Here is a 17,985-nt window from a genome sequence, read left to right as displayed (position 1 = left end):
AACCCCAGACTTTCTGGGTTTAATAATACAATCCTGCCCCACAGGGCCCTCCCCATTTTCTGGGCACACCCCAAACATCTTCCATGGGAGAAATTGGTCACGTGAGCCCAGGCATCCAGGAGCCCCAGGTCTGATACCCGGGGAGGAAAGGGCTTGCCAAGGCTCTTCCCCCAGTTCCCAGGACCCCTGCCAGCACCCCACTGGCACAACTCCCCTCAGCACAGTGGGGGAGATGCTGCTGGGCGTCCATTTGGAACCAGCCCCAGGGGCCACAATGCACAGCAGCACTTTCCTGTAGCCATGGCTATGCCATGGCCGTGAGTGACCAGGGCTGTTTCTGTCCAAGAGACACACTGTCCTGCCCCGTGCACTCACCCCCTGCTTTCCCTGCCCACCCTACTCAGGCCTGGGCTGGGGATCCCGAGCCACAGTGGCTCAGCCACCAGCCCCGCCAGCCGCCTGCCCAAAAGGATGCTCCCCAAGCCACCCAGACACGAGGAACCCAAGAGAGCTCTTCCCCGGGTCATTCAACCACCCACCCCTCAGCCTCCCTTCACCCTGCCCTGCACTTCGAGAGGCTCTGTGACCCACCCCCCACACAAGAACTCAAAGGAACGCCCCTCTCTTTTTGGGAGAAAGCTCTGCTGGCATCAGGGACCACTGAGGGAAGCAAGCACATGGAGAGTGGGACTCGGGTCCCCCATGACTGTGTCCCAGCAGCCCCACTGCCAGACACTTCTGAGCTGCCATGGGTGCCTGTTTCACAGGTAGGAAAACTGAGGCTCAGATCCAGGGAGCAGCATTATGTGTGGGCCCACCTATCTTTCTCCACAAGCCCCAGGAGCCCAGCGGCAACAGTGGGGAGACCCTGCCCTGCCTGCCTCCACCCTGCCACTGGCATGCAAGTTCCCCCGGGATGTGGCTGCCCACCTGCAAAGCTATGTCCTTGCCACCCAGGTCTGAGTCGTGCAGAGCTGGCTCTGGTGGCTGTAGGTGCCACAATCGCAGAGCCTCAGGTCTTCACATCCCCGATCTGTACTGCCACAGCCAATGGCAGTAAAGACAACTGTCCTCACATGGGGCTGCTGGCCTGGGGGGTGCCACTGCCAAGGGTGAGCTGTCACCTTCCAGGGTGCTCGGGTTGGGGGAGCCTGGTGTGGCCCCAACCACAGCCCTCTCCAGCCCCTGCTGCCTGCCCCCCATCACAGGAAGTTTCCATAGGCAGGACCCTTGGTCCGCCCCTCACCTTCTTCTTGGTCTTCAACGTGGGGGGCTGAGAGCCATCCTGAGATGGGAGCTGGGAGGAGAGCAGGACCCCAGGCCTCACTTGAATCAACCAACTGTGGTGAGCCAGTCCCTCCCCTCCCGCAGCCGGTCTTCAAGCAAGGCCACCACCACTCCCCTACCGTGTCCAGTGGTGCGCCCTACAATAGGGGGCCCGGCTTGTCAGAGGAAGGACCTCTGAGGAATGGCCATGTCCTTGTCTCCAGAGGGCCAGGTGCTTGGCCTTTCTCCTGGGCCCAGGGTCAGAGCAGAGAGGAGTCCAGGGCGCTGTATGGACTTGACCTGGGGCTCACAGAGGATGCAGCCCCCACCCACTGGTGCCTGGGGGGCCAAGGAGCTGCTCCTGCAGGGGCGTTTGAACCCAGTCCTTCTGCTGAAAGGCTGGGCTGCTGTTGAGGTCTCCAAAGGCTGTCACAGGGGAGTGGGAGAGATTCCACGGAGACTGGGCAGAAGCTGCACGCCACAGCTTCATCCAGCCCTGGCTTCTTCCACCAGAGGCGTGAGGGCTCGGTGTCACCAAGAGTGTTGGCAGCTGATTGGGCTCCACGCAGCATGATGGCTTTGGTCTGAGCCCCAACACCAGCCTTGGCCTCCAGCCCCCTTGCCAGGCCTGCTCTGCCAGAACTCCAGCCTCTCTACCCTTCCCTGGTGCGCCACATCCCAGGTGGGGTGGCAGGTTTGGTTTCCCCTGATGGAGGAGAGCCGAGTGCTTCTCCATGAACAGTGGTATCAACAGGGACATCTGTCTCTGCTTCTAAGGCCACCTGCCCAACTGCTCTTCCTCTCCAAGGCTTGTTTTCCAAACAATTTGTTTAATATGATTCCTGGGTGAGTTGAACACAACTAATGTTGCTTACCCAGGTAATCCTGCTGCCTCCCAGCAGGAAGGGTTGGGAACAAGCCCAGGAAGAAGAAATGCTCACTGCCCTGGCATCGTCCTTTCTCTTGCAGAACCAGAAACGCCTTCAGAAATGGGGGCAATGGGAGCCCGGCCTCAGGACCTTCTCTGGACGAGGGGCATTGTTCTCTGAGTGCCCACGTGGGCAGAGAAAGTGCATGTGGATGCTGGTGGGCTGTGCAGCCCCCTCACTGCCCATGCCAGTGGGGTGCAAGGCCAACCTCATGTCACTGGGAAAGGCATGGATCTTGCAGGATCTCTACTAAGGCTGTGCTCTTTGGACATGGGGCCAGCTGGGAACTTGTTCTCTGAAAGATGAGTGCTTGGACCTCATCCCTCACCTTCTGGGCTCAGGCCAGCCCCTCACCCAGATCCTGTGCCAACAAGACTGGGGAGCTGCCTCTGTTCCCTTCTGGGGCAGACCTGACTCCTTCAGCTGCTCCAAGTTGGCCCAGAGGCACGGGTCTGTCTTCCCCTGGATGTCACAGCTTTTATGAGAAACAAGCTGGCCACTCAGCATGGATGGAGCCAGGCTGAAGGGAACCTACAGTCAGGCTATGCTGGGAGTGGGGCTCACAGCACTGGGGGTGCCAGGACGACAGGCAACTCAACTAGGCAAGTGGTCCTAGCCTTTCCCTTGACCCCCAGGCTGCAGGTCCCTCCAGCACAACCCTGGAGCATGTCCTCCCAGTGAACCTCATTAGAGGGATGTGCGCTCTGAAAACACTTGGCAGAAGGACTTGCTCTGAGGGTTTTAGAGCCATTTCTGTGGATGCTGTGACCTTGAATCACTTTGGATCCTCCCAGCCTTCCTCCTAGTGCTGATCCCCTAAATGAGGCTCCGCTCTGCTCTGGATACCATCCTTACCCCAGCTGGCAGCCTGGGCCTGGCCCGGGATGGGCTGCAGAACGGCTCCCCTGTGTCCTAAGACCTACAGCAGCAAGAAGGGCTGCTTTCTGGCCACCTCCTCCCCCTCCTCATTTGGGCCTGGGTCTGGGTGTGCTGCAGGCCGGGATTCAAGGCTTTACCCAGGCTGTGGGCAAGAGGGGTGATGAGAGCTGAGCACTTATCTGAGCAATGGCATGAATTTCAGGGCACCTGGCTATGGCACCTTGGAAAGAGTGCGAAGGGCCCTGGGGCACCCGGGTAGGCACCCCACAACCAATACACAGCCACAGCGGTCAGTCCAATGGCCCCTGGGGAAACTGAGGGCCCAGGAGAAAGATTCAAGGTGGCTTATTGGGAAGCCAAGTCCTCTCTCCTGGGACCCTGTGGTGGGTACAAGCTAGGATAGGGGCCCTAGCTTTATACTAGGACTAGATTTATGCTTCTCTGAAACACTCAGTCCCAGGACCAGCCCACGGGAGGACTAAGCCCCTTCCAGTAACACTGAGCCCCTTCCAGGCCAGGCCCGGGTCCCAGGGCTCTGGGCTGCAGGGACAAGGCAGCCTGATGAAAGAGTCCCTGCCCTGGCGGGGGGGTGGCCAGGACCCAGCCTACCTCGGTCCTTCCCTCCCCTCTTTCTCATGCTTCAGTTGCAGCCAAGGCCTTCTGCTTGGCCACCCCAGGCTGGATGCCGTGGACTCCTGGTCCCCTCCCCTCCTGCCCAGCCTGCAGCCAAAGCCAGGCCCTCAGGTGAAGCAGAAGACTGGTCCCAGGGTCCCTCCCCAGAATTCCACCCCATGAGCCTTTCCACCCTCTCCAGAGGTACCTGGGCTTGACACCGTGCCCACTTGACCTATAGCAGTGGCTTCCCAGGGCAGATCCTCTGCGACAGAGCCCTCAAGCTCCTCTCCCATCTCTACTGCTGCCCCTCCCACAGCCTCCTTCCCCGCATTCTCGTGGTTTATGTCTCAGTCCATTGGCTGAGTTCCTTCAGCTCCTCCCACCTCACCTCTAGCCCCCTTCCTGCCTGACTTGGAGGCACCCATCATGTTCTGCAGCTCCCTGAGGAGCCTCTGGGGTCCCACGGTCCTGGAATCACTGAGTGCCATGGGAGTACAGGGCCCAGTGTGGGAGTCAGGTTCCAGTGTGGGAGTCAGAGCCCAGTGCACATCAGGAGCACAGCCCTGCAGGTGTGGGGCTGGACCTGCTCACACCCCCAGCATCAGGCCAGGACACCCCCACACCCAAATACTCACATCATCTGGGCCCTCCTGGGGACCCAATGGCCAGAGAGGTGGCCTGTCTGCCTTGGGCAACCCCTCCCAGTCACCCTGAGTTTTGGGCAGGAGTCCCCTGGCCTCAGCCCCACTCACCCCAGGAGGATAAAATGAGGTGACACCCTCCTGGGACACTGCAGTGGTCAAGCCCAGTACCATGGGAATTAGTGGCTGCTGGGAGTCATGGCAGCTGGATGGTGGCTGGACGAACTCCCCAGGGACGGTCCTCAGATCCCCTTCCAGAGACTCCCACCCTATTTATGACCTGTACTAAAGCTAATGATACCCCTTTTCCAGAGGCTGAGGCCAGTGGCTCCTGGACACAAAGTCCATGCCCCTCCACCCCCAGGCAGAGGCTTAGTCACTGCACACAGGCTCCCCTGTGATTATTCAGAAGCGACAGAAGCTGACTTCGGCTCACCTGGAAGACCACAGGGGCCTCTTGAGGTCTTGGCCCCTGGAAGGGACTGGGCCCTGGGGGTGTAGTCAGGAAGGCATGTGGTGCTCTGCCCTTTACCTGAGAGGACTTTCCATCCGCTCCTCCGAAGGGCCCTGCCGCCTCCTGCCACCTTCTGTCCACCTAGCCTTTGCCATGGCTGTGCCCCCTGCCTAGTGCACCCCACCTCCCTTTCTCCAGTTAACTCCCCCATCAGCTCAAGTGATCCTTCCTCCAGGAAGACCCTGGCTGCCCCACCCTGGTTGTCCCACCCGACTGCTGCCCCCATCACCCTTCAGATGCTCATAAGAGGCGACGGGGTTTGTCGTGTCCCCACTTTATCCAGAGGTCTGGCGCACAGCAGGGTCCCCATAAACACTTGTTCACATGCACCTCCCTGGCCCTAGCTGGTAAAGCAGGCGGCACAGCCCAAATGGAGAGAAGATCAGCCTCCAAGCAGGGCAGCACAGTTGGTCACCAGCCGTTGTGATCCTCCACCAGCCTCCTGGCAGGAAAGCAAAGTCACACGTCACACCCAGTGCAGGCGCTGTGTGTGCGCCTCGGGGACAAGGCTGTGTGGATGTCCTGGTGTCTCAGCTCTGCAGGGGGCTCCTGCAGCACGTCCCCAAGAACAAAGGATGCCCTGCAGATTCCAGCCTGGGGACCACTCAGCAGGGGCTTCCCACCAAGGTGTCCAGAGTGAGGTCCAGGGCTGGGCGGCCTGCTGTGACCGGCAAAGAGCAGCGCATGGACTCCCAGCCCAGGGTCCAGAGAGAAACAGGGAGGAAAACCCCTTGAGGGGTTTTAAGGGTGGTGCCTCAGCTGGGGACCTGGGGGTGGCTGGGCTAAGCCTCCTGGCCATAGTCTCAGGCTTCAGTGCGCACTCTGTTAAAACGTGGGACACATTAAAATGCAGCTTCCCAAGACACCCTAGCCTTCAAAATGGGAGATGAGAGTGGCGCTGAGGCTTCCACCCCACATGGGCTCACTGAATGTCACTCTATGCTGAGCACTGGTCCAGATGCCAGGGACAGAGTAGGAACTGGAGGCCCAGCCCTGCCCCATCTCCAGCATGGACCAGAAGCCACAAGCCTCACCTCCACCCTTGGGGAAGGTGAGGATGTGCAATTTCTATTATGTCTTCTCCTCAACATTCCCTGCAGGGTTAGAGCCCTGAGGGGAATCCCAGGCCTCCTGAGGAGCTGGACGCTGGGCCAGGGAGGGCCCCGAGCCCCAGCAGCAGGAGGGAGCAAAGTGTCTCCTAGCCTGTGCGCTTAACTGGCACCCTGCAGTTTCTTGCACTCCAAAACGGTGTTTTTAGCAAGAGCTAGCACTGAAAACCCAACAAGCAAAGAGGCCAGGGACTCATCCCCGAAGCAGGCTGCACACACTCGGTTGAAATTGCCAACTCTCCTGGACATATCTGCACAGGCCCCATCGAGGCTGAGCTGGCATCTGCAGACCTTAACTACAAAGTGGCTTCACCTGTGGCGTCCCCCACAACCACTGCCTTCCTCCCTGCATGATGACTGAAGCTGGGAGGTCATGGCCACAGGTTTGGCTTGGAAGGAAGACACTGGGCTAGGAGTGACCATCTCTCCAATGCAATGTGACAGCCTTACCCCGAACCCAATGGGACAGTTTCTTCCCCCAGGGACCTCAGCTGAAGCTAATCTGTCTCCACCTGGATCCCCGTGGGCGAGAAGAACAAGCTGTGTCCCTCCCCGACAACACAGGGTGGTTCATTCCCTGGCTGGAGGACACCCCAGGAGCCTGCCTGAGGGCACGTTAGCCAAGTGTCACTTATTTTATTCATTTTTAGAGACAGGGTCTCACTGTGTCATCCAGGCTGGAGTACAGTGATAAGATCATGGTTTACTGCAGCCTTGACCTCCTGGGCTAAGCAAACTCCCTGCTTCAGCTTCGTGAGTAGCTGATACTACAGACCACTGTGTCCGGAATTGGTGGGTTCTTGGTCTCGCTGACTTCAAGAATGAAGCTGCAGACGCTCGCGGTGAGTGTTACAGCTCTTAAGGTCCTTGCATCTGGAGTTTGTTCCTTCAGATGTTCAGATGTGTCCTGAGTTGTTCATCCCTCCTGGTGGGTCCGTGGTCTCCCTGGCCTCAGGGGTGAAGCTGCAGACTGTCACGTTAGTGTTACAACTCATAAAGGTGGTGGGGACCCAAAGAGTGAGCACCAGCAATATTTATCGCACAGAGTGAAAAAACAAAGCTTCCTCAGCGTGGAAAGGGACCCCAGGGGGTTGCAGCTGCTGGCTCCGGTGGCCTGCTTTTATTCCCTTATCTGGCCCCACTCACATTCTACTGATTGGTCCATTTTACAGAGATCTGATTGGTCCGTTTTACAGAGAGCTGATTGGCCCGTTTTGACAGAGTGCTGGGTTTACAATTCTTTAGCTAGACACAAAAGTTCTCCAGGTTCCTACCCATTAGCTAGACACAGAGCCTGGCCCTGATTGGTGCCTTTACAAACCTTTAGCTAGACACAGAGTGCTGATTGGTGCTTTTACAATCCTTTAGCTAGACACAGAGCCCTGATTGGTGCATTTACAATCCTTTAGCTAGACAGAAAAGTTCTCCAAGTCCCCACCCGTCCCAGAAGACCAGCCAACTTCACCTCTCACTGGCATTTGCAGCCAGACTTTGCGGAACCTAGCCCGGGCACTCTGGCAGCCCAGAGGGAGCTCATCCCCTGATCAAGCCCAGCAGGCGCTGGCCAGCTGCACCCAGTGTGGGGCCCACCCAGCCTGCACCCACTCGGAACCCGCATCCGGCGGCAAGCGCCTTGTGTGCGCAGCCCCACCTCCCGCCTTTGTCTCTCCCTTCACACCTCTCCGCCAGCAGCGGGAGCCGCTCTGGCCTCGGCCAGCCCCAGAGTGGGGCCCCCACAGGGCAGCAGCGGGCTGAAGGGCTCTTTGAGCACGGCCAGAGCAGATGGCTGGCAGAGGAGGCCCGGAGAGGGAGAGAGGACTGCTAGCACGTTGTGGCCTCTCACCACCACACCCAACTCAGACCCAGCCAGCCCTCTCCACCCAAGTGCCCATTCCCAACACCTCCATCTGCAGGGCCCTGTCTGCCCCCCCAACCCGCCGTCGTCCGCTACTCCATTCCTGGGGGTCCCAGGTGGTCTCTGCAACACAGAGTGAGAACGCTTGGCCCAGGAATCATGGCGGGTGTGGGGGCCCTGCTGTGCTCAGGATTCCCCAGTAAACACTGTTCGCCTGCTGCGCTGGACCACGAGCAGGAAGAAGTTGCCTTCTAGAGCAGGTAGTCCAGGAAGAGGAGAATGGCCCCTTCTTTGGAGGCCACTGCTGTTCGCTGCCACCTCTGCTGCCCACCACCACCAGCAGTGCAGCCCCTGATAGCTCCCCGACCCGTCCCTGCCACAGGTGTTCCAGCGCCTGGTAGTGCCTCAAACCACCCCCTCCGAGGTACAGACAGTGCAACCCGATAGCACCCCCAACTTGCTCCCTACTGCAACCCAGAGAGCACCCCCAAACTGCCCCCCCCACCCACTGCCAGTATTGTAGTCCCCGATAGCCCACCCAACCCATCTCCCTGCCACTGGTAATGCACAATACTGGACACAACCTGCCTCCCCATGCCCCCCTGACTCCAAGGGCAGTGTAGCCCCTTATACACGGCTAACCTGCCCCACTGCCTGCAATGCAACCCTGAATACAGTCCCAAACCAGCCCCCCTGTGCCGCAGGCAGTGCACACACGGGCAGTGCAGCCCTAACAGCACCGAACCCCACACTCCGTGGCTGCCCAGATAACGCACCTACCTGGCTGCCTACCACTCTGACTGAGCTGAAGTCTCTGTCACCACCAACCACAGCCTCTGTCGCCACGAACCTCAGCAGGGCCAGCCGCAGTGGTGCAGACTCCAGCCTCCAGCATGCTCTCTCTTTGGTTCTCTAAGCCAAGCACGGAGCACTTAGTCCAGCAGACGCAGAAGAGTCTGGACTTGTCCAGTATACCTTGTATACTGGGGTTATAGGAATGAGGTTCCTGGACTCTATGTTCGGATTGGATGAGAGAAAAATCGCTAGGCCTACTCTGATTGGACTTTATTTTCATGCTCTGAGTGGTTGTTCTAAGACTTGCTCTCATCCAATCAGAACATGATAATAAAGCTCAATCAGAGTAGGCCTAGAAGTTTTCTCTAATCCAATCAGAACATGTGGTTCAGAAACCTCGTTTGCATAACCTCAGTATGTATATAATGCTGAAGGCAGGCCATTCCCGGTTTTCCTTTGTCTTCCTGAGCAGCTGCTCAGTTCCCGGCATAGAGGATCACGAGAGGGGACGCCACCTGCCGCAGGCTGGATGCTGGAGCCCGCGCCACTGCGGGTCGCGTCGCTGTGGTTGGTGGTGGCGATGGAAACTGCAGCGTGGCTGGAGTGGTAGGAGCAGGGAAATAGTTTTGGGGTAGATGGAGGAGTAAGTGGGTGCCGAGTGCCAAAGGGAAAAGAAGATGGCAGGGCGAGCAGGAGAAGGCGTTGCAAAAAGACGGTGGGGAAAAGATGGTGGGAAAAAAGTGGGTAGACGGAGGCAGAAAAACAGGGTGGCGAACAGGAGGGAGAGGTTTTGCTAAAAGATGGTGGGGAAAAAGTTTTCCAGCCGGGTGCGGTGTCTCAGGCCTGTAATTCCGGCACTCTGGGAGGCCAAGGCCGGCAGATCACCTGAGGTCAGGAGTTGGAGACCAGCCTGACCAACATGGAGCAACCTTGTCTCCACTAAAAATACAAAATTAGCCAGGCATGGTGGTGCATGCCTGTAATCCCAGCTACTCAGGAGGTTGAGGTAGGAGAATTGCTTCAACCCGGGAGGCGGATGTTGTGAGCCGAGATTGTGCCATTGCACTCCAGCCTGGGTAAGAAGAGCAAAACTGCGTCTCAAAAAAAAAAAAAGTTTTTGGGTAGATGGAGGGGGAAAAGTGGGTGGAAAGTGAGAGGAGGAAAGGGAGGATGGTGAGGGAGTGGAAACAGGGTGGAACAGGAGGGAGAGAAGGTTTGCAAAAAGATGGTAAGGAAAAACACAGTGGGAAGAAAAAGACAGGTGGGGAGAAAGATTGTGGGTAGATGCAGGGGGGAAGAGCGTGGCAAGTGGGAGGAGAAAAGAGGGTGCTGAGAAAAGATGGTGCTGAGAGGGAGGGGGAAGAGAAGATGGTGGTCAGGAGGAAGAGAAGGTTTTGCAAAAGGATGGTGTGGAGAAAAGACTGGAGAGAAAACTTTTTGGGTAGATGGAGGGGGATGAGAAGGTGGCAAGTAGGAGAAGGAAAAAGTGGGTGGCAAGCTGCAGGGAGAGAAGGTTTTGTGAAAAGACAGTGGGCAGAAAAGAAAGACCATGGAGAAAGAAAAGATGGTGAGGAAAAAGTTTTTGGGTAGATGGAGGGGGAAAAGAGGGTGGCAAGCAGGCTACAGGAAAGAAGAGGGTGAGCAGGAAATGGGGAAGGCTTTGTGAAAAGAGGGTGGGGAAAAATTTGGGGGGTAGATAGGGAAAGAAAGTGGTGAGCAGGAGTGGGGAGAAAGCTGCAAAAAAACAGTGAGAAAATGTTTGTGGATAGATGGAGAAGGGAAACAGGGTGGCAAGGAGGAGGGGGGAAAAGACAATGGGGAAAAGAGTTTTTGGGTTGTTGGAGGGGAAAAGAGTGTGGTGAGCAGCAGGAGTGGAGAGAAGGCTTTGGGAAAAGATGGGGGAAAGTGTTTTTGAGTAGATGGAGGAACGAAAGAGGGTGATGAGAGCAGGAGGGGGAAAAAGAGGATGGCCAGGGAGAAGGGGAAATGATGATGGGGAAAAAACGGTGGGGAAAAGTTTTTGGGTAGATGCATCGGGAAAAGCATAATAATACCATCACCATTATTTGTGCAAGCCATTGGAGTGAAACTTTATCTGCATCGTTGTATTTAACGCTCATATAAACCCTGTGAAGTTGGTCTGATTATAATTTACAGACAGGGAGGCTAAGGCTTAGAAATAAAGTACTTTGCCCTGTATTCCCAACTGCTTCTCTCAGGTGGAACTAGGGAAAATCAGCATGCAGAGATGTGACCTGTGGTCTGACAGCCTTGTGTGGTTTGGAGTTTGTTGCTGTGGCATCTGATCGTACATGCAAAAAGGCGCACCCTGCATTGTATCACATCGGATTTAATGTTCTTTGCTGTCATTGTTGCTGATAAACATTTTTCATTGTTCTTTAAGTAAGGGCATTTAGTGAGGAGGAGGCTCTTGGCATTTAAGTAAGGGCATAAGTGAGGAGGGTCACTCACTTAGCTGGTTTTCTAGATACCTGGAAGCTCTGTTTTTATGTTAAGAAAAGTTTTAACTTTTTAAGAATTTAAGGAATTTTTGAGTAAGGAGATTATCCCCATGTGCACTTTAAAACAGTGACCCGAGTGCTCTAACAGCTAGAGGACTTAAATGAGGATTTCCAGCTGGTTGTGACAAGGTATTGGTGGTGGTGTTGGCATGAAAATGCAACATGTGCTTGCTGTATTAATAATTCATCCATATGCCCACTTCTCATTTTTATAGAAGGCTAAAGAAGTGCACATGTCCAATCAAGAATATTAAGGAAGAGTGAATTGGAGAAAGTACAAAATTGAACATACCAGTATGTAAGAAAAAAGCTGTTCTCTCTCATAGGCTAAATGTGTTCTTAGAATGGAAAATGGCTTGTAACTAACGCTAGAGAAACAGAACAAACAATGTAGAATCACTGATGAAAGTTAGTATTACTAATTTATTTTATTTTATTTTTTGAAGATGGAGTCTTGCTCTGTCACCAGGCTGGAGTGCAGTGACGTGATCTTGGCTCACTGCAACCTCCACCTCCCAGGTTCAAGCGGTACTCCTAACTCAACCTCCCGAGTAGCTGGGACTATGGTGCATGCCACCACGCCCAGCTAATTTTTGTATTTTTAGTAGAGACGGGGTTTCACCATGTTGGCCAAGATGGCCTAAATCTCTTGACCTCGTGATCTGCCTGCCTTCGCCTCCCAAAGTGCTGCAATTACAGGTGTGAGCCACCATGCCCAGCTGAAAATTAATTTTTAAAAGCCCTCAAGTCATGCCAAAACTGTTGTCCCTCTTTACCCATTTGTACAGCAGAAGAGAAACTGTCTTTAAAATCTGTCTGCCTGGATAAACTCGAGGGAGCCTTTACAGAAAGGTAAATGAGAAATCAAACATTTGTATGATCTAGGTGCATAGATGATTAATGTTTGCATTGAGCCTGATGTGGATGGATCTCCACAGTGTGTGCTCACCGCAGGGCTGGACATGGGCCATCCTGTTCTGTCAGGGCTTCTGATTCACCTTCTTCACTTTAGAGATAAGCCTCCTGACATTGTTGTTTAGACTCACTGCCTCTCCTTCAGCCTCTCCTGCTCACACACATCAGTCTCCGGAACCTCGCCTTCCATAACTTAGTTGTTTTCATGACAGTTTAATAATTATTTTTATTCCTGGATAAATGTTGTTCAGTGGGATTGCATATGCTCTTCTTGTTAATATAGATAGACAGATGAATCAACCTAATTACTATACAAAAAGAAATGCAAAGCTTATTAAATAAATGTCCTTATTACACTTATATATGTAAATGTACATATTTATAGTTTAGTATATTTTTTCTAATTTAAGAATAAGATACATACGTGTGTGTGTATATATATGTATGAATGCTATAAACCTCTCATATTTAAATATGGATCACAGATCTCACATAGTAGGAAAGTTCTTTCAACTTAATTTTATGTTAAGACTGTAGACCACTGTTATATTATAGGTCTGTATCATAGCTAAGTTATATTTTTAAAAGTAAGCCAGTCTATGGCTGGCTGTTCTTAGCTGGCAAAGGCCGAAGCTAATTCTGAAGCACAGGGCATTTTTGTTAGCAGATTGTCATGAGTGATGGAAATTGCGCTTGGGATGAATGCCAGTTAATCTGGATTACCTGGAATTCCTTGGAGGCTATGGTGGAAACGGATCAGCTGCTCTCTGAGAGTGGGAAACACTCTTACTCTCAGTAATTCTCTGTTGTGTGCTGGTGTGGGTCAAACATCTAAGACGCATCGTATTTACATTTGCTTTCACTCAGCTGCAGAGAACCCAAGCCCCATTCCCACCAGCAAAACTTCTCTAGGTGGACAGCATATCTGAAATGGCATATAGGAAGGAAGGGATGACAAAGGGTCTGGAAGCTCTCACGTCACAGCCTTTCCTCAGCTTCCTTGTTTTTAAAATCAGGGCTGGAGAGACATGGCAAATAAGGGCCCTTTTAGTATTAGCATTTCAGTCTTTTTCTGGAGGTATTAGGAGAGAATTAATGATTTATCACCATCTCCTTCATTACTTCTGTCAAACTCTGCTAGAAGTAAGGGAAAGCATCCTCTCTTTGTTTCAGCACATTCACACAGACTGGCTAATAAGACCCCACACTGAAGAAGCCTAGAACTTCCACAGACTCCCTGAAATCTAAGTCCTCATTTATAACATACAGCTTTTAATACTAGCTTCATAAGTCCCAGATCCCTGCAAAGGTAAATATTTTATTTTCTATAACTATATTCAGAGAAACCGTTCTCTGAATCTGTGCGTTGCTCCTGGCAGGAAGCAAATGTCAGCTCATTCCTGTGTAATTGATACGTGACATCTTAGTTTCAAGGTTTAGCCAAAGTACTTACTAATAGATTTTAGATGACAGATATGGAGCTTTTTCTCTCATCCTTCAGTGGGAAAATCAGAAGGATAGAACTCTGATGTTGGGTTTGATGCTCGTATGGTAGTTTTGGAGAGAGAGTTCAAAACAATGTTAAGAAAAAATAGAATATATATATATATGAATTATGTTTTACTTATCTGTTTAATTAATGCAGATTTGTTGATTTGAGAGGTAAAGTGACTTCTAAATCATTTTTATAAAACTCCACTAAATTGAGGATTATGTATGAAAGTACCAGAATGATGAATGGGGCACAGTCACTCAGCAAATGTTAATACCATTTTTTATAGCATGTATTTGAAGGGCGATTATTTGTAATAATCTCAGGAACATTTGTCTCTTCATATGAGCTGCTGTCATGCAAATAAGGATAAGCAGACTGTCTTAACTAAATGTTGGCTAGTTTCACTCAGGGTTTTCTTAGAGTAGGGTTTGGTGAAATCTAAGAGCTCTGAAGATGAATCATCCTGTTAATGAGAAAATTGACTTGGCCCAGGTAGCCCATTGCATTCTTTTTGGTCTGTTTTCCTTTAAATTCAGGTTTTTGAAAAAGCATAAACACTAATGTCATCAGGTGGTTTGGTCTTGAAGCTGTCCTTGTAAACTCTAGAAGTCATGGGAAACATGAGGCATGTAGTAGGTGTTTGTTAGATTTGCTCAAGCCATGAGCTCTTTAGAAGTAAAATATGTTTTACTCCTTTAAGGGATAGGCCTGCCTATCTCGGTAGTTAAGAAAACTTGCTAGTGGTTGTTATATCTTCACAAGAAACTCTGCACAACAGAGGCTTATCTCCTGGTTTGGTAGCTGAGTCTCGTCTTGATAGTTTCCAAACAGCTTAAAATGCAGGACTGTGTTAACTGCTGATGGTGTGGAGAAAAGATGTTTAACCAGGCCAGGGCGACAACTATCACTGTTTATATTCTCAGTAAAGTTTTAGTTATGAAAAAGGATTTGTGAAGTTGGTCAAGCCGTAGCCAATCTGGTGTGCTTTGAAAGACTTTTTGTATGTATGGTTCTATCAGAGAAGAGGGGCATCTTAGGATGGGTTGTAGGCCCGGGACTCCATAGGCCTGCTATTGAAGCCAGCCTGGCAAACTGGGCAATGGCAAACTTTGCTGCAGCCCTCCATCTTGTTTAACCTCCTTGGGAGTGTGACTGTAACCAGGTGGCAATGTTCTGTTTTAGCCTCTGCCATTTTACAGTGGTGGCCTGGGTGCAGTCCTGACTTAGGGAATGAGTCATTTCTGGTTTGATACCTGCTTGACCTTTGCCATTTGTTGATTCTCTTCCCCTCCACAAACCACCTTGAATTTTCCTTTCTCTGAACATCTGGGAGGTTACTTCTGGTAAAGCTTGAAAGTCAGAAATATTGGCCACGTGGCGTGACTAAAATCAGGTAATAAGGAATTTAAAAGGATTTTGTTAAAGACTGCTCAGCTTAATTAAAAGTGAATATCCAAGTTACAGGTATGTTTAAAAGGCCTTTATGTTTTTCTCTTCCTGGATCTTGTTTTGCTGGAGAAAGGTTTTTCCTCAATCAACTGAATTATTTTTCTCCATTTTGCCTTGCCACTTTTAATGCACATATGAGAGGCCCTAAGGTAATTTCTCATGGCTTGGGACTCCTTGGAAAAAACAGAAAAGTTGCCATGGATTCCACTGTGGGAGAGACCTCTGTTTTCCTCATGGAGCCCCAGGAATTAGAGGAGGATGAATCCCTCTCAAAAATCTGTTTTTGTCTTCCAGCTATACCTGTTTATTAGGTCCTAGAAACTGCATGCTTTCCTAGTCTTGCTCTTAAAGGGCTCCACCTAGGGGCCAGTAATCCAATTGGGAGATTGGCAAATGAAAAATCCTATAGCTACTGGATCTTCTGTTTGTGTAGTTATATATGTGTTGTGTGTGTGATGTCTATGAAAAGCTTCAGTTAGTTGACTCTAAGAAGGGTAATCACTAGCATCAAATATTTTTAAAGGGGAAAAAAGCTATGGTACCTTTTGGTTCATGTGACTTTAATCTTTGAGAAATAAAAACAGACTTAAAGATTATTGGTAAAATGCAAATGCAACAAAATGTAAATTCTTTTTTCCTGGAGTTAGATTGCTTTCAACTAGATAAAATGGTTTAAACAAGTTATGGAAGGTTTCTAAAAAATTAATCTTGCAAAAGAAAATCTGTTTGAACGTTGACTAAATTCAAAAGGGTTATAAAAGGTTTTTGCTTTTTTTAATTTTTTTTTTGAGACAGAGTCTTGCTCTGTTGCTGAGGCATGATCTCAGCTCACTGCAGCCGCCACCTCCTGGGTTCGAGCAATTCTCCTGCTTCAGCCTTCCTTGTAGCTGGAATTGCAGGCACACACCACCACGCCTGGCTAATTTTTGTATTTTTAGTAGAGATGGGGTTTCCCCATGTTAGTCAGGCTGGTCTCAAACTCCTAACCTCAGATGATCCACCCACCTCGGCCTCTTAAAGTGCTGGGATTACAGACATGAGCCACTGCACCCAACCTTGTCTCAATTCTTAAAAAATAAAAATTCTATTACATCATTACAGCTTTTGTAGAATAAGAGTAGTTTACAATCTTGGACTTACAGAATACCAAACTGAAATCTTTGTTCAGTCTCCCATAGACTTAAGCTTTGTATGTGTTACTAGTATCTGTGGCATTCAATGGCCTTGTACAAATATGAAATGTTGCTTAGGCATATCTTTCATCCTATGCAGAACCTTTCATTTTGACTTTTATGAAAATTGTAATTCATATAATTTATGTAAAGTTTTTAAATGTAGAAACTTTTTACTTCCACACTGAACTTTGGAGTCATTTCAGTAAAAGGCTTCAATACTCTGCCCTCTGTGCCCCCACACCTGCCTTTTCCCCCCCACTTTTTTCTTCTTTGAGTGAAATGGTATTGAGCTGTCTGGTCTATATGGAAGAATAGGTGTTTATATTCTTACTTTCTATTCTAACACAATAATGACATTTTCCTTCTAACTCTCTATTCTAACACAATAATGACATTTTCCTTCTATTTTCTCAGTTGTGAGTTAACCACTTTTTTAAAAAAAAGGTTTGAGATAGTGTTACTCTCTGTCACCCAGGCTGGGGTGCAGTGGCACAATCATAGTAGCTCACTGAAGCCTCAACCTCCTGGTGCAAGATAATTCTTTATTATTATGAATAGTTTACAATCATTTAAAAGGAACTTTATAATGAAATAAATAGTTCAGAAGAATGGTCCAAGAATCTAAGTTAAGATGAGCTGAACTGGGGTAAATAAACCTAGGAATTATGATGAGCTAATTGAATCGGGCTTGTGAAAATTAGAGTAATTTACATGACAGTTAAAACATGCTAAAACATTTAGATATTTGCTTCCATATAGCAGTCACTTTAATAAAATATCAGTTCACTGTTAACTTGTGGCTTCTCTAGTTAGTAAGAACTTTAACAGACTCTATTGGGACAAGTCTGCGTCTCTTCTAGGAGCTAATCTCACAAGTTGTTGTAATGCTGTAGCTGGATACTCAGGGTCAGCAGTCTGAGATGACGCTACTTTTTCTTTTATCTTTGACTTGCAAAGAGCTCCCCCCTCTTTTTGGACCCAGGCACGTTTTCTGGACCTTGGTGCCATTTGTATACCCACGTTCCTGTGATCCCAAATGATAGTAGATGGTGCTTTGAAGCTAGCACCTTCACTTAAAGGCTGCCTCGTGCTCTCAGGAAAGCTTGCTGCTCTACCCACTTTAAAAGGCAGAAAAGCAACAAATCTGTTTGGTGCTTATTTGTAATTTTAAGGATCAGTTATAGATAAATATATTTGTAATGAGAGTAAATATACTCATGGGATCAATTTGGGGATTTTTAAATATCCCAAAGTGGAATTTTTATATCTAGTCTTTTGTTATTTCGTGAATGTTTGCAAGCTGTCACCTCCGGGAGGTGGAGGTTGCAGTGAGTTGTGATCATACCACTGCATTCTAGCCAGGGCATCAGAGCAAGACCCTGTTTAAAAAAAAGAAGAAGAGAAAAAGGTGATCATGGATTTCCTTTTCTTATTCCCTAATTGACAGGGAAATCGTTCAATATTTCACCATTGAACAACATGATGATTTTCTAGATTTTTTTGTAAATATGCTTCATTTATTCCCAGTTTACTGAGTTTTTGCTTATTTATGACCAGATCTCAAATTATATAAATTACTTTTTCAATATTGCCTAGAAGATCATATGGTTCTTCTCTTTTATTAATATGACAAATTACATTGATTGATTTTATTTTCATTTTATTTTATTATTTGAGGCAGAGTCTTGCTCTGTCGCCCAGGCTGGATTGCAATGGTGTGATCTCAGCTAACTGCAGCCTCCACCTCCCAGGTCCAAGCAATTCTCCTCCCTCAGCCTTCTGAGTAGCTGGGACTATAGGAGCACCCACCACCACACCCGGCTAAT

At 49.9% G+C, this 17,985-nt stretch overlaps 1 protein-coding gene across 1 annotated transcript in view; it reads right to left on the bottom strand.

The window, feature by feature from the left end:
- Nucleotides 1-17,985, bottom strand: part of LOC129011217 (phosphatidylinositol 3,4,5-trisphosphate 3-phosphatase TPTE2-like) — a 716,449-nt gene that overhangs the window by 396,034 nt on the left and 302,430 nt on the right. The gene's annotated exons all lie outside the window — the stretch shown is intronic.

Source organism: Pongo pygmaeus, chromosome 14, assembly GCF_028885625.2.
Source record: "Pongo pygmaeus isolate AG05252 chromosome 14, NHGRI_mPonPyg2-v2.0_pri, whole genome shotgun sequence".
Classification (NCBI taxonomy): Eukaryota; Metazoa; Chordata; class Mammalia; order Primates; family Hominidae; genus Pongo; species Pongo pygmaeus.
Note: the sequence above shows the minus strand (reverse complement) of the source record. Positions and strands in the feature narration are given on the sequence as shown.